At 37.8% G+C, this 18,465-nt stretch overlaps 1 protein-coding gene across 3 annotated transcripts in view; it reads left to right on the forward strand.

Moving 5' to 3' along the window:
• The window catches only part of AKAP6 (A-kinase anchoring protein 6), a 451,051-nt gene that overhangs the window by 299,171 nt on the left and 133,415 nt on the right, over positions 1-18,465 (forward strand). The window lies entirely within an intron of this gene.

Raw genomic sequence — 18,465 nt, forward strand, 5'->3', positions numbered from 1 at the left:
TATACTCATTTTGTTTATTATGTATCAGGAAGGTGATAGTCTATGATGATTTTCCCCCCCAAAGATTTTTGCCCTCCAAAAGATCATTGAAAGATTATAATATTTAATATCTGAAAACGGTTAGCTCTGTATTTTCTAAAGAATATTCATTTTCATTTTAATGGGTTTTTCACTCATATTGTATATGTCTTCCTGTTTAATATTTTACATATGGTGTGTACTTCAAAAGTGATGGCTGTTTTGTGATTTACAACCTTGGAGAAAAACAACATAGTAGTCATAACTTTGCAGTTTTTTGTGATGCATGAAGATCAGATTTTTTAATGTTGGTTAATGCTTTGCTAATTAAAGTGTGCATGTTAATTAAAGCAGAGGCTAATGTTAATTACCTATATTAATGGAATCTCATGTAGCACCTGCCTGAAGCAATGGGTTCAATTTTCAAAATATCTCAATTAAGGCTGAAACTTTTGATTTGCATCTAGTAGGGTTTCAATTAACTGCATTGAAAACTTAAATAACACTCTTAGGGGTGCAAAATATCAGTGATTATATGAAGTATGGTGGAGTTTGACAGGCTCATTTATAGAGTCACCTTTTTTTCAGCCTAATTGTATTTATTTCTTGTCTACTGGTCAAAATTGTGTTCACCCATCAAGACCCCTCTTCTGTGAAGTATTTTCCAGTTCCCAAGGGACTATCAGTGCCTATTTGTTGCTTCTCTTATGCCACTCTGCCTTATATTATAACTAGAGGCCTGGTGCACAAAGATTCGTGCAAGAATGAGCCTTCCTTCCCCTGGCTGCTGGCACTGCCTTTGCTCCGGTCCGGAACCAGCTTTCTGCCTTACCAACTTCCCATGCTGCCCAGTGCAAAATGCCTGTATCCCACCCTGCCCCTGGCCACTTGGCACCTCATGCAAATTAACTCGCCATCCTTGTTGGGTTAATTTGCATGCTCACTCCTGATTGGCTGTGAGCATCACCAAGGTAGGGTCAGTTTGCATCTTCCTCTTTTATTAATATAGATTCCTTGTTACTTCAGTGTCTTTTGCTAAATAGAAGCTCCTGAAAGGCCTTGACTTCATTCCTTACAAGAACCAGCATACCTGATCAAATGTCAGCATGTTTTGTAGCTGAAAAGACTCTTTAGGTGTTTGCAAAACAACTAAATACATTTACTGATGAAAGTGGAGATGAGTGAACTTTTTCCTTCTAGTGCATGAATGACAGTTGCACTGTAGCTACCTTTAAGACTGCTCCAAGTAAAGCAGGAAGTTACTGCTTGGGATCTTATAGCTTTGTCCAATAAAAGATAGATACTTTTGTTAATTTCAGTTAAAAATGAGCTGGCATGGGAAAGAGGCCGCTTGTTCAAGATAAAACAGTCAGTGTTATGAGAGCAGAGGATGTGTTTATGCTGGCAGGGATGATGTTAATATCCTATTTCAGTCTCGGGTTTATAATCTTACCATTCTGCACACAGATCTGGCTTGTGACCATAAGTATACATACTTTAAATCAGCTACTCATTGAAGAGAGCCATAGAAAGCTTGCTTCATCTTGGAAGATAGCACATGGTGGGCTGGAATCTTAAAATAATGAATTAGAAATATAAATACATGCCTGAAGACATGTATTGCTATTAGTATGCATAACCACTCTCCTGAATTCACTGCCATGTTTGTTGAAGTCCCAATAACAACTTTTCCCTTTGGGTCTTTGGGAAGGATTAGGAGCTAATGGTGCTAACCTTCTTGACATCTAGTAAAATCACGGCTTCAGAAAAATAGTTCCATTACTCTACACAACTGAAGGGAGAGGTAATCTCCTTGATAAGCATACCATACACAAATAGATCACATACTGACTTACAGCCCCTGGAAATCAGTGCCAGGTACTGCTTTTCCTTGGCAGACTTTGACTCAATTGGCTGTTCATCTCAGAGGACCAGGCTTTGTCTTTATTCAGCTATAAAGGGTATCAAATGAACATAACATTTCCGTGTGCAAGGTGTAATCGTCAAGGTGACACAAAAGGCACATACTTGCTTACTGTCCTGATGTGGTACTGACATACTGATTTTAAAAAGTTAAGGTAAAAGGAATATTATTGATTGAGCTAGGAGTTGTCAGCTGACATGGATAACAGGAGGTATGATTGCTGGGAATGAGAAGTGAGTGTGTCCATTAATGAAGAGCCTTGCAGGCTTAGATGTGATTGCGAAAGGTCACATTCTTTTTTTTAATTTTTTTATTTCTTTATTGATTTCAGAGAGAAAGGGAGAAGGAGAGAGAGATAGAAACATCAATGATGAGAGAGAATTATTGATCCCCCACTAGGGACCTAGCCTGAAACCCAGGCATGTGCCCTTGGCCAGAATCGAACCTGGGACCCTTCAGTCTGCAGGCTGATGCTCTATCCACTGAGCCAAGCCGGCTAGAGAGTTCACATTCTTTATGTCACAATTGGCTCAATGCTGACTAATTAAGTAGATGGAATAAGTGCAACAACTAGTTGTAGAAATGTAACAGATATGCAGATCAGACTTGCCCTGGATGAGACAATGGTCCAAGTTTTACAACTGGAGAGAAAGTCACCAAAGCATCCATTCCCCACTGTGGCACCATTAAGGCGGCAGATGGCAAAGCATTAACAGAAAGACATTGGGAACAGCTGGAAAACATCTGCTAGGAAGTGACAACCTAATGGGTGTTCTGGGCCTTTTCTAATTGTGGGGGAATCGCTCAAAAAGCCTGGAAAGAAACTTTGATGTTTTGGTGCTAGGAGGAAGGAGTCGATGGAGCACTACATTCTAGTTCAGGCATTTGTGGGGCTTCTGAAAATAAGTGGCTTTGAAGCCTGGGAAATATTACAGGGAAAAAAATTATACAGAGTTAATTTGCTTTTCCCCAAGTGCTAAATAAGAACAGACTTTTAAAAGGTGTCTGTGAGGTTTACTTGGACCTGGAATCCATTTTAGGAACATACTTGGTTCCTCACTAAGTCATGAATGATATTTAAACATAGTAGAGAGTTTTGATTGAGCCCAAGAATCACGGGACAAGGAACATGGAGCCTTGCAGAAAGTGACTGATGTGGGTACCTTCCCGAGGGCTTCATGCCACACCCCGACTCTTGCAGTTGCCTTAGTGACTGGCTAGGGGCTGGAAGTCATGGCTGCTGGACTGCCGGCCAGAGAGGTACCCGGGATGGTTAGTAGAAGAAGCGCTAGACCTGGCTCTTCCTCTCATTAGCTATGTGACATTGGATAAAATAATTCACTTCATCTCTGGCTTCTGCATCTGTTCAGAGGGGATAATAATACATCATCTACCTGAGCACAACTCAAGGTTGTTCTAATTATCAAAAGAGAAAATGTATATGAAATCACATAAGCCATAAAAGTATAAATGTAATTTATTATCAAATTATCAATATCCTATTACCAAGTGATTCCTGATTAAGCAGAACGTTATTCTCAATGATGATTTTAGCATTTATCCAGGTACCCAGTGAATAGTGAGCTGATTTAGGTGAGAGATAGTGAAACTAGGATTATCACATCCAATTAACTTGTTAATTTGCAAACTGGTTCAAGTAACAGGACTAAATCAATACTTGTTTCATAGGAGAATAGATTATTTGGGATGGAACTATAAAATATAAACATCTAATTATGCAAAATATGAAATCTTATAGTTCTTTTTAAATGTCCAATTGAACGACAGAGAGTTTCATTTTGGGCATAGATTCTGACTAAAAAGCAAGTAGTTTATCATATTTTAAAAATACAGTTATCTTGCCCAGCTGGTGTAACTCAGTGGTTGAGAGTCGACCCAGGAACTAAGACATATTGGTTTGATTCCTGATTCCCTGTCAGAGAACATGCCTGGGTTGCAGGCTGGATCCCCAGAAGGGGGCATGCACATGCACAAGGCAGCCGATTGATGATGTTTCTCTCTCTATCCTTCTCCCATCCTCTCCTTCTAAAAATCAATAGAAACATGAAAAATTATATACAGGTATCTCTTAGGGCTGGTTTTTAAGATATGAAGTAGTACAATATATTGAAGTATAAGATATGAAGCAGTGCATTTAATGCTGATAGAAAATTATTTCCCCACTGTCTTCTTTTATTCTGACCCTTTCCTTCTACCTCAGAACTTCACTCAAACTGAGATCCCAGCCCTAGCCAATTTTGCTCAGGGAATAGAGCATCAGCCTGCAGACTGAAGGACCCGGGTTCGATTCCGGTCAAGGGCATGTGCTTTCGTTGCAGGCTCCTCTCTGGCTCAGGCCTTGGTCAGGGTGTGTGTGCAGGAGGCAACCAATCGATGTGTTTCTCTCACATCGATATTTCTCTCTGTCTTTCCCTCTCTCTTCCACTCTCTCTAAAAATCAATGGGAAAATATTTGCAGGTGAGAATTAAAAAACAAAAACAACAAACAAGAACTGAGGTCCCAGTAACCTTGAATGACCAATTTGCAGAAACAGGTAAATTGTCATGTGAAGTGTTTTACATTCCAGATTTGTCTGATTGTTTCTTCGTGGTGTCATATAACTTTTTCCTCTCCCCTATTTCCTATAGGGGAAATTTGATCTAGAGACTTGCTTGCCTACAGGGTAAACATTTTGGGCATGTGTGTTTCATGAGGTATCTTATCGTGTCAGGCTGTCTGCTGTTTGGGATGCTGAAGTGGTGACAGCCAGATGCCTTCTCCGTAGAGATAAGATTTCCTTTTTAATTAGCAGCACATCTGTGGGGCAGTTTTTTGACATGTGAATATTTAGTTCTCCATTAAAGGTTTGCTTAATGGTATTAGACTCCAGTGATGACTTTTGCTGGAATCATTTATTTTTGGAGGGGCTGTAAAATGGCAGTTTTCTAATTTTATTTTTTTCTTTCACATTTTTTAACTGGCATATTTTTCTTTTCTATAAAGCTTCCTCTTATCCAGTTCATATGAACTACAGTTTCTTTTTAAAACCACAAGTGAAATACTTATGTTTTCCTTTTTACTTCCCAATGTTTGGTGTAAGGAGTTAGTGTAATAGTTACCTTCCATAGTGATTTTTTTTCTTTTTCTCTTTTAAGTATCCTATAGATTGGTTGGTTACTATTTGTTCAAAATGCTACAGTCAACTATAATAATTCTTCTTTTTGCTGCTTAGGTTGTCCCAAATTTGCCAAAAAGGAGCCTCTTCATGATGGTTCCTGTGGAATTTACATTATAGTGGGATACGGATCAGAAAAAAGGAAATAAGCAAAACACACACACACATTCAAATAAACATTCAAATAAGCAAAAGAATCATTCAATCAAGCAAATATAATTGTAAGATATAGGAAATATTAGGAAGAAAATAAATAAGACATGAGAGAGAGAATAATAGGAGATACATATCTTAGATAAGATGACAAAGTAAGGAAAATTTATTTTATCTATTTGTCTATCTTAAACTAGTAGTCCAAAGAGTCCCGGATTTGATTCCTGGACAAGCGCATGTTCCTGGGTTGCAGGTTTGATCCAGCTCCAGTTGGGATATAGGCAGGAGGCAACTGATTGATGTGTCTCTGTCATATAGATCTCTCTCTCTCTTTCTTCCCCTCCCCCCTTTTCCCTCCTCCCTCTCTTCTTCCACTCTCTCTCAAAAAAAAAAAAAAATCAATGGAAAAAATATCCTCAGGTGAGTATTAACAAAAAATAAAAATAAAATAATAAGAGGGCTAAGTAGCAGAGATGATCTATCTATGTAGATGGTATGAATGTGTGGGAATTACTGTGGCAGAGTTCTGTGCAAGCATGCATGTGTGCAGGGTGTGGGGGGGATCTCCGTCACAGGTCTATCAGAAATAGCCCCAGTGGTCCCTTTTAATATTGGGCAAACTTTTAAAAGGAGTTGAGTGTTATTGGATATTATGTTAGTCTGTTTGGGCTTTTATAACAGGATACCATGGACTGGGTGACTTATATACAACAGAAATTTATTTCTCACAGTTCTGAAGGCTGAGAATTCCAAGATCAAGATGCTGGCAGATCCCCTGTGTGGTGACAGCCTGCTTCCTGATTCATTGTGTCCTCACATGGCAGAAGGGGGAGAGAACTCTAAAGGAGTCTCTTGTAAGGGCACTAACCCCATGTCAGTGGGCTCCACGTTTGAGATCTAGCCATTAACCCAAAACCCTTACCTCCTAATACCATCACATTGGGGATTAGGTTTCAACACACACATTTTTGGGGGGACACAAACATTTAACCTGTAGCAAATTTGTGAGTTCTAATTTGGGTTTAGAGGTTTATTTTTGGAGATATTGCACCTTCAACCTATAAAATAATTTTACTTAAGTCAAAATTTCATTTAAGAATATTTAATTTTGGGTTCTGTGGGCACTCTTGTGATAAATGTTCTTCACTCTTATAAAATACACTAGCTTTTTCCCCTTGCTCTTCCCTCTGCCTGTATTCTCATTTCACTCTCCTCCTTGTTGGGTCTCTTCTCCCACTGACATGCATAAACTAACTTCTGAAGCTTTGTGTTCTTCCCTGGCTGTGCAGACGTGGACCCCACCGGAAGCCCCAGCCTCACACAATCCCCTTCCGCCTTAGATTCCCAGGAACCAGGCCAGGATGGCTCTTAGGAATAGATGAGGGAGGTGAACAAGCAAGGCTTGGGGGTCTTTTCCAGGCTCTTCTCACCCCTGCTGTGAAAATAGATGTCCACCCATAGCCTTTCTTAAACTTATATTGCAGATTCATGCATCTCAATAGTTAAGTGAAGAATAATGAAATTTGTGAACTTGAAGGTGGGCACCAGGTTAACATGTCAATGCCTGTGAATATTTGGTATGAATTAGTACATCAGGTATCTTTCTAATTCAACAGTTAGCAAGAGTGGGGGTGAGGGAGGGTGCACAAAGGTAGTGGGAGCCTTTGTGTGTGGAGGTTATTACATATGGCATTGAGATTTACTGGAATATTCTTACCTAACATCAGGGGACCTTGCCTTACTCATAGCAAGTATCCTCCACTAACATTAGAATTTCCCAATTAAACACAATTCTCACCTTTACATTTTCATTGACCTTAATAAATTGATAATAACCAATATGTTGAAAAGCAAAGGGTTTTTCCTAAAGAAAAAGTATTTTGGTATTTCCTACAAACATGATTTTAAATAAAATATCTAAGTTTTAAAATGATTGTTGATTTTTTTTCTGTTCTCATCTTTAAATATTTCTTATTTATCAGTGAATCACCTCTCAGTATCATATCTAGATAAAATATATTTTCCTCCTTTTAAATACTTTTATATTCCCATCTGTTTTTATGGCATGTTACTGCATGTCTCCAGAGGCACACAGCATTTTTATTTTCAAGTAAATTTATATTAGTTACAGTCTCCAGCTGTTTTAGATATAGGATCATTTCCTGTCGGTGCTGTTTCCAGGACAATTCTTTTTTCCCTCACAAAAATGAAAAATGTAATTTAACAAAGACATCCTATAATTGCCTTCATATCTAGCAAGGTATCTAGTGATCTAAATACTTATTTTATTTAAAACATCTGTCTACATAATATTTAGTGATTGTCCAGGGCTATATCATCTTCGGGAAAGACAGCTGCTGCTATTTCTATTTAATTTATAAGAAAACAACAAAAATTTATCCTTCATATTGAATCTTCTGCCACTATGTCTTATGTGAGATTTTATTTTATATTTTAAATGAGAATAGCTTACCTCTCTGGTACTTGCAATTAGTTTAGGTTTTTTCAAATTGGGAAAGATCATTCTTTAAAAAATCATGATGGAAGCATTCTATAAGAATAATACTCTTATATTTCCTCTCTCTCTCTCTCTCTCTCTCTCTCTCTCTCTCTCTCTCTCTCTGTCTCCCTCTCTCTCCTCTTTCTCTCTTAGATAGATAGATGATAGATAGATAGATAGATAGATAGACAGATAGATAAATAGATATCAAAGTATCATAATGGAATTGATGGCATGCTGCTTTTTTACTCATGTCACTAGCCTTAATCATATTTTTCATTTTCAAGTTCCTTAGAGTTACTTGTCTATAGTGCATTTTCTTTAATGTATAATAAAAAATGTAAAGTCTTTTTTATTAGGAAGTTGTTCTGTTGACTAGAACAGTTAGTTGATATTTTCTTGTTTTTTTGTTTGTTTGTTTTTCGCAAAAACTTCATGGAGAAAGACAGCATAGTACTTCTATAAAAGCTCTTTGGCTTGGAGGTGACATTCAATGCTGTTTGTAGAGGACTCCATCTGGAAACTCTTATTAATTAATTAATTTATTTATTTATTTTTGTGCACTTCCCTTAGAGCCAAAGATAAAGTGTTTAACTTTTATATATCACATTACTTTAGGCTCAGCCAAATGCCAAAAACAACAGGCACCCAGGCTTACAGTAGAGTGTCTAAATGAGAAAGTTTACTTTTTCCAGGGAAGTAATCAAAATATTCCTTTTTGGAACACTGAGAGTATGAAAGGGAAATGATTAGGGTTCCCTACCGACACACTGTTATGATTGACAGGAAAAACCCACATTCATGCCACCTGAGACATCTTGTTCCGGAACTTTCTGGAGGGTAGTAAATTGGTGTTGGCACAAACACAAAAAAAATAAAATGACTTGATTCAGCACTTTTCAATGCTAAATCCCCAAACACTAAAGCAAGAAGTAAATATTCATCAAATGATCAAAATTTATATTGATTTTTATTCTACATTAGCAGCTCAAAGTCGAGATTCTTGACAGGATGGATGTCGGTTTGAATGATTCTCTTTGAAATGAGGATATAGCACTGGGCCGATGCTGCTGTGCATTCCTGAACCAAGGGCTGTGATTATTAGAACCATAGGAGGCTAAGTTTTTAAAAGAACAGTATAAAGACACACTTGTTCAGTTCTGTTTTGATAACTAAATTGTTATTATTAGTATGTAAAATAATTCTTGTTGTTCCTATTTCATTCCTTCCTTTCTATCACCGTCTAAGGACCAGTATTCTATAGAATTTCAAAGGAGCTGGAGTGCGTGGTATAGTCAGATAGAGTAATAGCTGCATTTGCCAGCATAATTGTACATGGGAAGCAACCGCCAGTCCTGCAGGGTAAGAGAAGCTAAGATTGTGTCTTCACATTATACATCTTTAATTTTTTGTTTCTGCTAGAAAGTAAATAAGGATTTGCTACAGTGAAATTTGGAAGATGGGAATAAGAACACAGTCATAGAACATAAACACAGGCTCGGTGCCTGTGTCATTGTACAGAAATTTGCTCAGGAAACAGTAATGGAGAAACATTGGAATTCTGATCATCCCTCCAGTCCACACAATGTAATCACCCTCTCTTCCCACCCTTGCTTGTGACATAAAATGCTGAATTTTTAATGACTTTAACTACTTGCATTACAAAAACCAGGAGGACAGTGGTGGATGAGGCTCTCCACAGATGCACTTGTATTTGTTCTTTATATTTGTTAGGTGAACGTATTGCTGTTAATATATATCTCCTCTATCATTAAAATGGAAGAAGACATTTTTCTTTAACACAAATAAATGCAGAAGAAATAAGAAAATAACATTGATGTTATTTTTTCTGATTTGTGTAAAGATGCTTGCTTACTATTGAACAAATATATTGAAGGACATACTTTTAAAATTAAATTTTCTAAACATTATAGTGAATGTTTTTAAATGGTTCGTAAATAGCATTAAGTCAATAGAAATAAAGATTACTTTCTAAAGATATAAATATAATATTTTTTACTTAAATCAGTTATCTTTTGCATTTGTCCTGAGTTAGTTATCCATGAATATAAATATAAAAATCCTTGAGAACCTAAGCTAGTTTTTCTGGGGCTGCCAATATGTTCATAGAATTTTTTAAAAAAATATATTTTATTGATTTTGTACAGAGAGGAAGGGAGAGAGATAGAGAGTTAGAAACATCGATGAGAGAGAGTCATCGATCAGCTGCCTCTTGCACACCCCCCACTGGGCATATGCCCGCAACCAAGGTACATGCCCTTGACCGGAATCATACCCAGGGCCCTTCAGTCCCCAAGCCGACGCTCTATCCATTGAGCCAAACCGGTTTCGGCCATAGAAGTTTTATATCCTAATGTACACAGACTAGTATCTACAGTAGTATTTGTTGAGTATAATATTGAAATATATTTGATATTCTTGTAAAATTTTTATATATATTTAATTTTTAACAATGGAAAAATATATATTATATTTTTAAATACTTTTATGCCTCTCTTAATCCAATGGTAAAAAGAACATTCCAACAAACAAATTGTTTTTTTGACAACATTTTTGAAGTATAATATTGAGTGCATATTTTAGCTCCTACTATTTAGTATAATTTTTCTATAATTCTAGGTTATATGTTCTCTGAGGGCAGGCACCATGTCTGACCCAGATGTGTATCTTACTAAACATTTGACACATAGAGATTCTCAGGATAAACTTGTTAAATGAATAAATGGAGGCTCTTAATCAACTTTACTCTAAAGAAACTCAGGGCTAAAGAACAGTACCCCATTCAGTCATGCACTAAGGACTAAAGAACAGCGAGAGATTCTCATCCATTGAAACAGCGTGAGATTCTCATCCATTGATTTTCCAAATGTTATTTGTATTTAGCCAGAATGTAGCTAATTATGAGTATGTAAAAAAAATGTCTTTAGAGGGTTCATTTCTGGACAGAATAAGTCCACTTTAAATTCAATCACTAAGATGAGTTATCTCAGGAAATTATAAACCACCAGCAATGATGACAAAGGCAAAAATATACAAAACTAGAGGCCTGATGCACAGAATTCATTAAAGGGTAGGCCCTTACAGCCACCCTGGCTGCTGCCTCAGCCCTCGTAGCCCCAGCTTCGTTTGGAATGTTGTCAGGACGGTCATTTCACTGTTCAGCCATTTGGTTGATTTGCATATTATGATTATATTAATATAGATATCCAGGATCATAGAGCAAAAATCCCCATCATGTAAAGTTGACAACTCTAAATCCTAGAGTGAGTATGGGGGAATTCTGATAAATAAAAGAATGGAGATTTCAAAGTGTAGATTCTAATCAAACCTGAAAGAGCTTGTCAAGGCCTTGAGGCCTGAAGGTGTTTCTAGAAGGAAGAAATCTGGACCAGTTGCAAGAGGGATACTATGGGGAGGAAAGAGAGAAACCATCCTATATAATAAGAGCCTAATATGCAAATCAACCGAATGGCAGAACAACCAGCAGAACGACTGTTTGCTATGATGTACACTGACCACCAGGGGGCAGATACAATGCAGGAGCTGCCCCTAGCCTGCAGGCCTGGACCAGCAGCAGCGGTGGGGGTTAGAGGATGGGGTGGTGAGTGGATGGTGCCAGGCCAGCCAAGGCAGGTGCCAATGGGGGCCCCCTGGTTGCACCGCCAGTCACCCCAAAGATCAGCCCTGATTGCAGGCCAAGCCTAGGGACCCTACCTGTGCATGAATTTCATGCACTGGGCCTCTAGTATTAAATATTTGTTCAAGGAAGAAGAGAAAAAGGCATGTCCTTAGAGATACTGCATCAAAGGTCAAAAAAACAAAACTATGTAGTAAAAGTTGGAAATTACTCTCCAATGACAAATGACTGCCAGAAAAAGTACAGTTCTCACCTATTATATTGAAGGATCCTATGACTGTCCTGAGTTAGTGTAGACTGTTCCAAATAACTTATATTAAAATATTTCCTAAAGTATAAATATATTTAACTGTTAAAAAAAATCCTTTTTTCTGGGTTCAATTTCCTAATTAAAAAACAAAACAAACAAACAAACAAAAAACCACACCCAAAACCTGTGGCATTGTTAATGTCTTTTCCAAAAGCTCAAATGACTATTTTTTTTTTTTTATGGAAAATCAAATTTTATGAAGCTAAAACAAGCCCCTGCCCTGAAGACTTAAAATTGTGTTTTGAAATAGATTGTGATGGTTGCCACACATAACACTAGCTGAAGTTTTATTCTGTATGTGTATGACCACCATGGTTAGTTTCTAATATAATGTGCAGTATGTAAGATCACTTTGTTAGCAGAACAACACATTACCAAATGATTCTTCAATTAAAGAAGCTTTTCTTCTTTTTCCCTAGAGGAAAATATATATTTTAATATATACCTTAGAAAAATGTGTGTGTGTGTGTGTGTGTGTGTGTGTGTGTAATTTTTATTTGTTTCAAAAATAATCTTCTTTCTGAGGGAGAATGAAGCCAATGATTTTAAAAAGCAAGCCAAGGCTACGGACTCCAACTCTGTTATGTTTCCTTGTACATTTTAAACCACTTCAGATTTTTTAACTTGGTAAAATTTATTCATCTACTTAGTAGAGTGGCTGTCACATTCTATGTGCTGTGCTCAGTGCTGGGGATATAGCAATGAACACATAGATACAAGCTGCTGCCTTCATGGGGCTTCCAATCCAGGGGGGTTGGGGAAGATGGACAACACAAAGTAAATTTTGGTTACAGCTAGATGTGGTGAATCAGTATGAAGGAGGATAGGGACTGCTGTGGGTAAGGGTGAGTTAAAGTCTTATGTAGAAGATTGTAGAAGACCTGAATGAGAATTGACATTTCAGCAAAGACCTGAGAGAGGTGAGGGACTGAGTTTTCTGCAAACAAGAGCAAATGCCCTTAGAAAGTGTCTACCAGCCCTCCCAGAGCTAACTGCTGATATGAGGGATGTGAACAAAAGCTTGACTGGAATGTATTTAAAAAAAATAGGAGAGGCATTAGACATATTGAATATAGATAAAGCCAGAGGATAGGTTGATGTCAACTGCCATCTAGAGAACTTTTTTCTTTTTTTTTTCTTTCATGGAAAAGACATTTTTTGGGGGGTGGGGAGTGAGGGGGAGTTAATGTACTAATGTGACTAATACAATGGAGCAGAAAATGATTTAGGAGAGAAGGGCAATTTATGTGGGAGGGATCATCTTTGTGTAGTTAAGAGCGGGTCTGGTACACAAGTGGGGGACTGGTCTTAGAAGTCTGGATGATTTCCACTGAAACAGGAAGGGAGGCAGAGAACATGGGCCCAGATGCAAGCAGGAGGGAAGACATGGTGGGAAGCTATGAAGTAAACCTACAGAGGCATGAGTTAAGAAAGTAAAATTAACTTTAACATTATTAGGATGGAGGATTCTGGGATTTGCAGTTATAATGAAACTAGAGGCCCAGTGCACAAAATTTGTGCAAGGGTAGGTCTTCCTCTGGTACCCAGGACCCAGGCTTCCCTTCAGCTGCTGGCAGACACATTGCAGCCCCGGCTTCGTCCAAAAGGTCATCCAGAAGGACATCTGGTCTAATTAGCATATTACGCTTTTATTTTTATAGATAATTGGTATTAACCAAATTAGTGCTTTTTAGGGTCAGGGTAAGGCGTATATCTGTGTGTGCTTGTAAAAGTGATTATGTGTTTAATCCTTAAAGATTATTAGAATGACTAAAACTTACTCCCCCAAATTTATCATGGGCTAGCTACCTTGTTATTAGACACAATATTAGAGAGAAGTAGACAGTTGAGTAATTATTCAAGCTCCAAAGATCATTGAATTTGGATCACCACACACCAAGCCAAATTTAAATAAAATATTTCAGAACACTGTGTCTTGTGTTCTGACTAAATTATTAATTTGTAATCTAAATTTGAAGAGGTATATATCTCTAGTGATTTGGGCTCCAGGTGCATACAAAATAAAGGGGAAGACATGCTACTAATGATAAGCAGCAAAGCAATTGTATTAAACCTCAGATGAAACGCCAGTATTTCTAATTTTACTGTGTGGACTAGCCTGCTAGAGTGGCAATGACAAAATACCACAGAAGGGCGACTTAAACAGCAGAAGTTCTGGAAGCTGGCAGTCCAAGATATAGATGTTGTCAGGTTTGGTTTCTGGCTTGTAAGTGACCACCTTCTTTCTGTGTCTTATAGAGGATCTTTTCTTTATGTGTCCTACTCTACATCTTTGCCATTCCTATTAGATTAGGGCCCCACCCTTGTTATTTCATTTAACCTTAATTACCCCCTTATGGACTGTATCTCCAAATACAGTCACGTGGTGTTTATGGCTTGAACATACCAAGGGGTGGGGGGGTAGGGGCTCAGTTGAATCCATACATTATGTTAAAGGTTTGGCAATATCTGGAATGTGTAGGGGCTCTGCAAATAACTGGGACTATAAAATGGCAAACAAGATGTAGAAAACAAAGTTCCTTTGTAGAACGTGGAGTCTTGAGACAGAGACAGGAAAAGTTGAGACAAACACAAATGTTGAAGTTGTGATATGTGTTGTTAAAAAAAAATGACCACTGTTCCAAAATAGAGAAAGATAAAGTGGATCCACTTTTGATAAGGTGGTCAGGGAAGGCCTTTCTGAGAAGTAACATGTCAGCTGAGAGCTGAAGTATGAGAGGACATTATCTAGAGAATGTTCTAGAGAAGGGCAACAATATGCACAAGGGTCCTGAAACAGGAAAGCTTCTTGAAGAACAGAAAGAAGGCAAGAATGACAGGGCATGGTGATCAAGAGTGAGGTAAGTAGGTCTGAGAGGGAGACATGAGGTCTGAGGTAAGCAGGAACCAAAACTTATGGGTCATGGGAAAAGTGTGTTTTTTCAGCCTAATTGCAGTATGAAACCAACTGGTATTTTATAAAGACCACTCCAGCCATTGTAAAGGAAGAGACTGGGCAGCAGTGGGTGTGGGGAAATACATGTTAGGAGATAACTGCTGTACTGCAGATGAGAGATGTTGCAGGCTTGATCTGGTTGGCAACATTGCAGACTGGAAAACAGACTGGAGAGACATTTTTGAAGACGATTGAACTGATTTGAGGGAGCAACTGGCTGTGGTAAATGAAGACAAGGAGGAGCCAAGGATTACTTTTAGGTTCCTGACCTGAGCAATAGATAGGCCAATTATCTAAAAGGAAAGGCCCAAGTAGAGGATGTTTTGGGAGAAGATGGGAAGATGAAAATGGAGAGTTTTGTTTGGAACAGATATACCTAAAGTAAATCCAAGTAGCAATGTCAAGTGGTTGGTTAGGTGTCTAGTGTGGAGCTCAGAGAAGAGAATTGGAAGCCATTACTATATTGATGGCCTTGGAAGCCATAGAAGAGAGTATACTAAAGAAAAGATGTCCAGAATTAAGCCATTAAACAAGCAGTGATCCCAGATGTGATGCAAAAGATGAGTTGATGAACCATTTATAACATGGATGGGGAAGAAGGATGGAGGAAGAGCGATTGAGAATCCATCTAGTTAGGTCAGCCAAGCTGTAATTCAGGCTTAGATCAGAGCAAATGAGAACTGATCTTTTTTCTCGTCCTATCGTATCTTCTCTTCCAGGGCACTCTGATTTCATCTCTCAATGCCAACTACTCCCTCTAAATTTATATTTTAATCCTAATATTTTTACTTCTTTGCTAAATATCTCATTTTGGGTATCCCATCAGTACCTCAAACAAAAGACTTGATCAAATCCAGCTTATTTGTTCCATCTACCATAGCATTACTCTTTTTATACTCCTACTCCCAGGAAATGTGAGGTGGATCTTCGTTCTTGTTCCTTCTTATTTTCCTTAATGAATAAGTTGCCAAATCTTGTTGATTACACATCAGTAATATTACTTAATCAAGCGAAGTTTTCATTTGTAAAAAATTTTAACTTTTAAAGGTGTCCACTATTATCATAAATGCTAATAAATAAAATTATTTGAATCAAAGATTCAATGTTATTTTTGTTAAGACCTGCATTTTCTTCAAATCTCCCACCTAAAAATTTACCTTTGGACTAAGATATAGTATGAAGAAAAGTGAAGCCAGCTTACAGAGATATTTAAATTGCAAAGCTATTCTGCCTTAGCAGAAGCAGCTACTTTGGTTCTATCTTTATCATCATGTTTAGGAATGAATCACTGATAGCAGAGATAGAAATAGAGATGGATAAGAATGACTTGGGCCTTGTTGTGCCGGAAAGTTGTTTTTTTTTTCTTTCCAAATGCCAGTGAGATATTGTGCAATAAAAGTCTTAGATTGCAACATTTCAATCATTTTTGTGGGGTGACTAATTATCTTTCAGGTTGCTTTCAGCATTGTTCTCTGAAGTCCTTTTCATGTATCCCTGTTATATGAGAGATGTTTCCCTTTCTATACAGAAATAGCCTGGGATCTAAAAGGAATAAACTCCAATTATTTTTTCATAATAGTGATGAGTCTGCATTAAGTCAGCATCCCTCTTTGTGATCCTTTTTGTGACCAGTAACACTCATTTGTGAGATCATTACCCAGAACAAGCTTGTTACCAGAGGATGGTTAAAAATGAACAGGAATCTCTCAGAATCAAACATGCCCCTTGGTACCTTGTGGTGCAGAATCATTATTCTAAAGGGGTTTCCAATAGAATTCTTGGTGTGGGACAACCTTCTCATTATCCTGATAGCTTTGATGAGGGGAGGAGTGGAGTGGGTATGACATTTGGGAAAATTATTGTTTTTAAGCTCTTTGGCTATTGTTCAACAACTCTCAGTTATCTCACATTTATTTAATCACATAATATGGTGTATGCTCTTTTGAAAGCTATGTTTTATTGTTTTTTTCCTAATCATTGACTTCCTATGTTCAATTTTATACCTCCCCAAACCTCCTTTAAAAACCATTCTTAGGTCTCTAGGTATTATTCCTCCAAGTTCTATGATATCTGCATATCTTGGTTGAAACTTGTCTATAATACCATTAACATGCTCCATTCCTCTTATTTGTCATCCTTACTAAAGGTGCTAAATTCCTTTGTGTCTTCTCACCAGCCACACCCTTCTCCTCCAAACTGAATATGTTCCATAAAACATTATCTTCTGTTTATAGTGCTTGACATAATTCTTATGAATCTATTCTTATTCAAGCCAATTAGTTTGGACAAGTTCACATGAACTTTTTAACTAATTTCTGAAACTTCAATTATGTGAATGAAGTAATTTTTAGTATTTTTCAAAAGTTCTTTCTTAGCAGTCCAGAACAACAATGATTAACTGCTTGTGGAAAACAACAACATAGGAACTTTAGAATAGATTGATTCTTAGATTTCATATGCTCCCCATTTTCTTTACTGAGTCCTGAGTTGCACTTTTAAGAAGCTGACACTTTATAATAACACTCCCCTCTATTCCCAGGTTGAGTCTATAAAACTAGAGACTAGGCAAAAGGTGGTAGTTGACTCTGAACACAAAGAGGAGAAGGTTGTGTCTGACTTGACCTTTCTTACAAATTACAGAATTCTGACAACTAGCCAATAGTTGACCCAGAACTGTTTTTCTATGAGAATATGTAATTCATATATATAAAAGCCTCAGTGACCAAACGACCCAATGATCCAATGACTGGTTGACCAGTCGCTGTGATGTCTATTGACCACCAGGGGGCAGATTCTCAAATCAGGAGCTGCCCCCTGGTGGTCAATGCACTTCCACAGGCAACCTCACATAATCCCTCCTCCTGGCTGGCCAACCTCCCCTAGTCACTTCCCCCAGCCAGTCAACCTTCCATGGTCCTTTTCCCTGGCCGACTGGCCCTGATCACTCCAATAGAAACTAGGTAAGATGACCCCAATCTGCCTTGATCATTGGCCAGGCTGAGGGACCCCACCTGTGCACAAATTTGTGCACTGAGCCTCTAGTTAAAATATAAAGAAGTAGCAGTTTTAAGGATTATCAGAAATGTCAGTGGATGTTCTTGGATTTAGTGAAGTATGTCAAAAGAAAATAAGAGTTCCTTTGGTCTGCAGAGCACATGAACTCAGCATTGCCTGCCAGCTTTTGCCATGCATGCATGCAGAGGCAAGCATGCCACCGAGAGCACTTCATTCCCAGTCTCATCTGGTGTACCAGGGAACCCTGCAGCCACAGAGATCACAACAGCTGAAATAAATAAAGCGTCTACTTAATACATTTTCATGCCAAATATTATTCAGCATTCTTTTGTCCTCAGTTTGATAGAAAACAGCATGGTGAACTTACTACCTCTCCTGTCTGCAGCGAGCCCACATAACTATAAGAGATTTCACAGTTCAAACCTGCACATGGGCAAAAACACGATTCCCTCTATTTTAAAATTATTAAGACAATAATACAGAGAACAAAAAATGTAATAAAGGAAGTCTGTCATCATTATTGAAGAGGTATTAGAATTAGTACTAGGCTTTTTTATTCTCCTCAGGAAAGATAATGAGAAACATTCAGAATATGTGTCCATGCAAATGTATGGGTTAGAGGGGGGTCTTTAAAAAATAAATATTACATATGTGGCAATATGAGGAAGAATGTTCTTAAGGAATTTCACAGAATTTTTATGTAAAGTCTCATCATACAGTATTATGATCTCAGGGATATTTTGTGATATTTACCA

The sequence above is a fragment of the Pipistrellus kuhlii genome, unplaced genomic scaffold (genome assembly GCF_014108245.1).
Source record: "Pipistrellus kuhlii isolate mPipKuh1 unplaced genomic scaffold, mPipKuh1.p scaffold_m20_p_1, whole genome shotgun sequence".
Lineage (NCBI taxonomy): Eukaryota > Metazoa > Chordata > Mammalia > Chiroptera > Vespertilionidae > Pipistrellus > Pipistrellus kuhlii.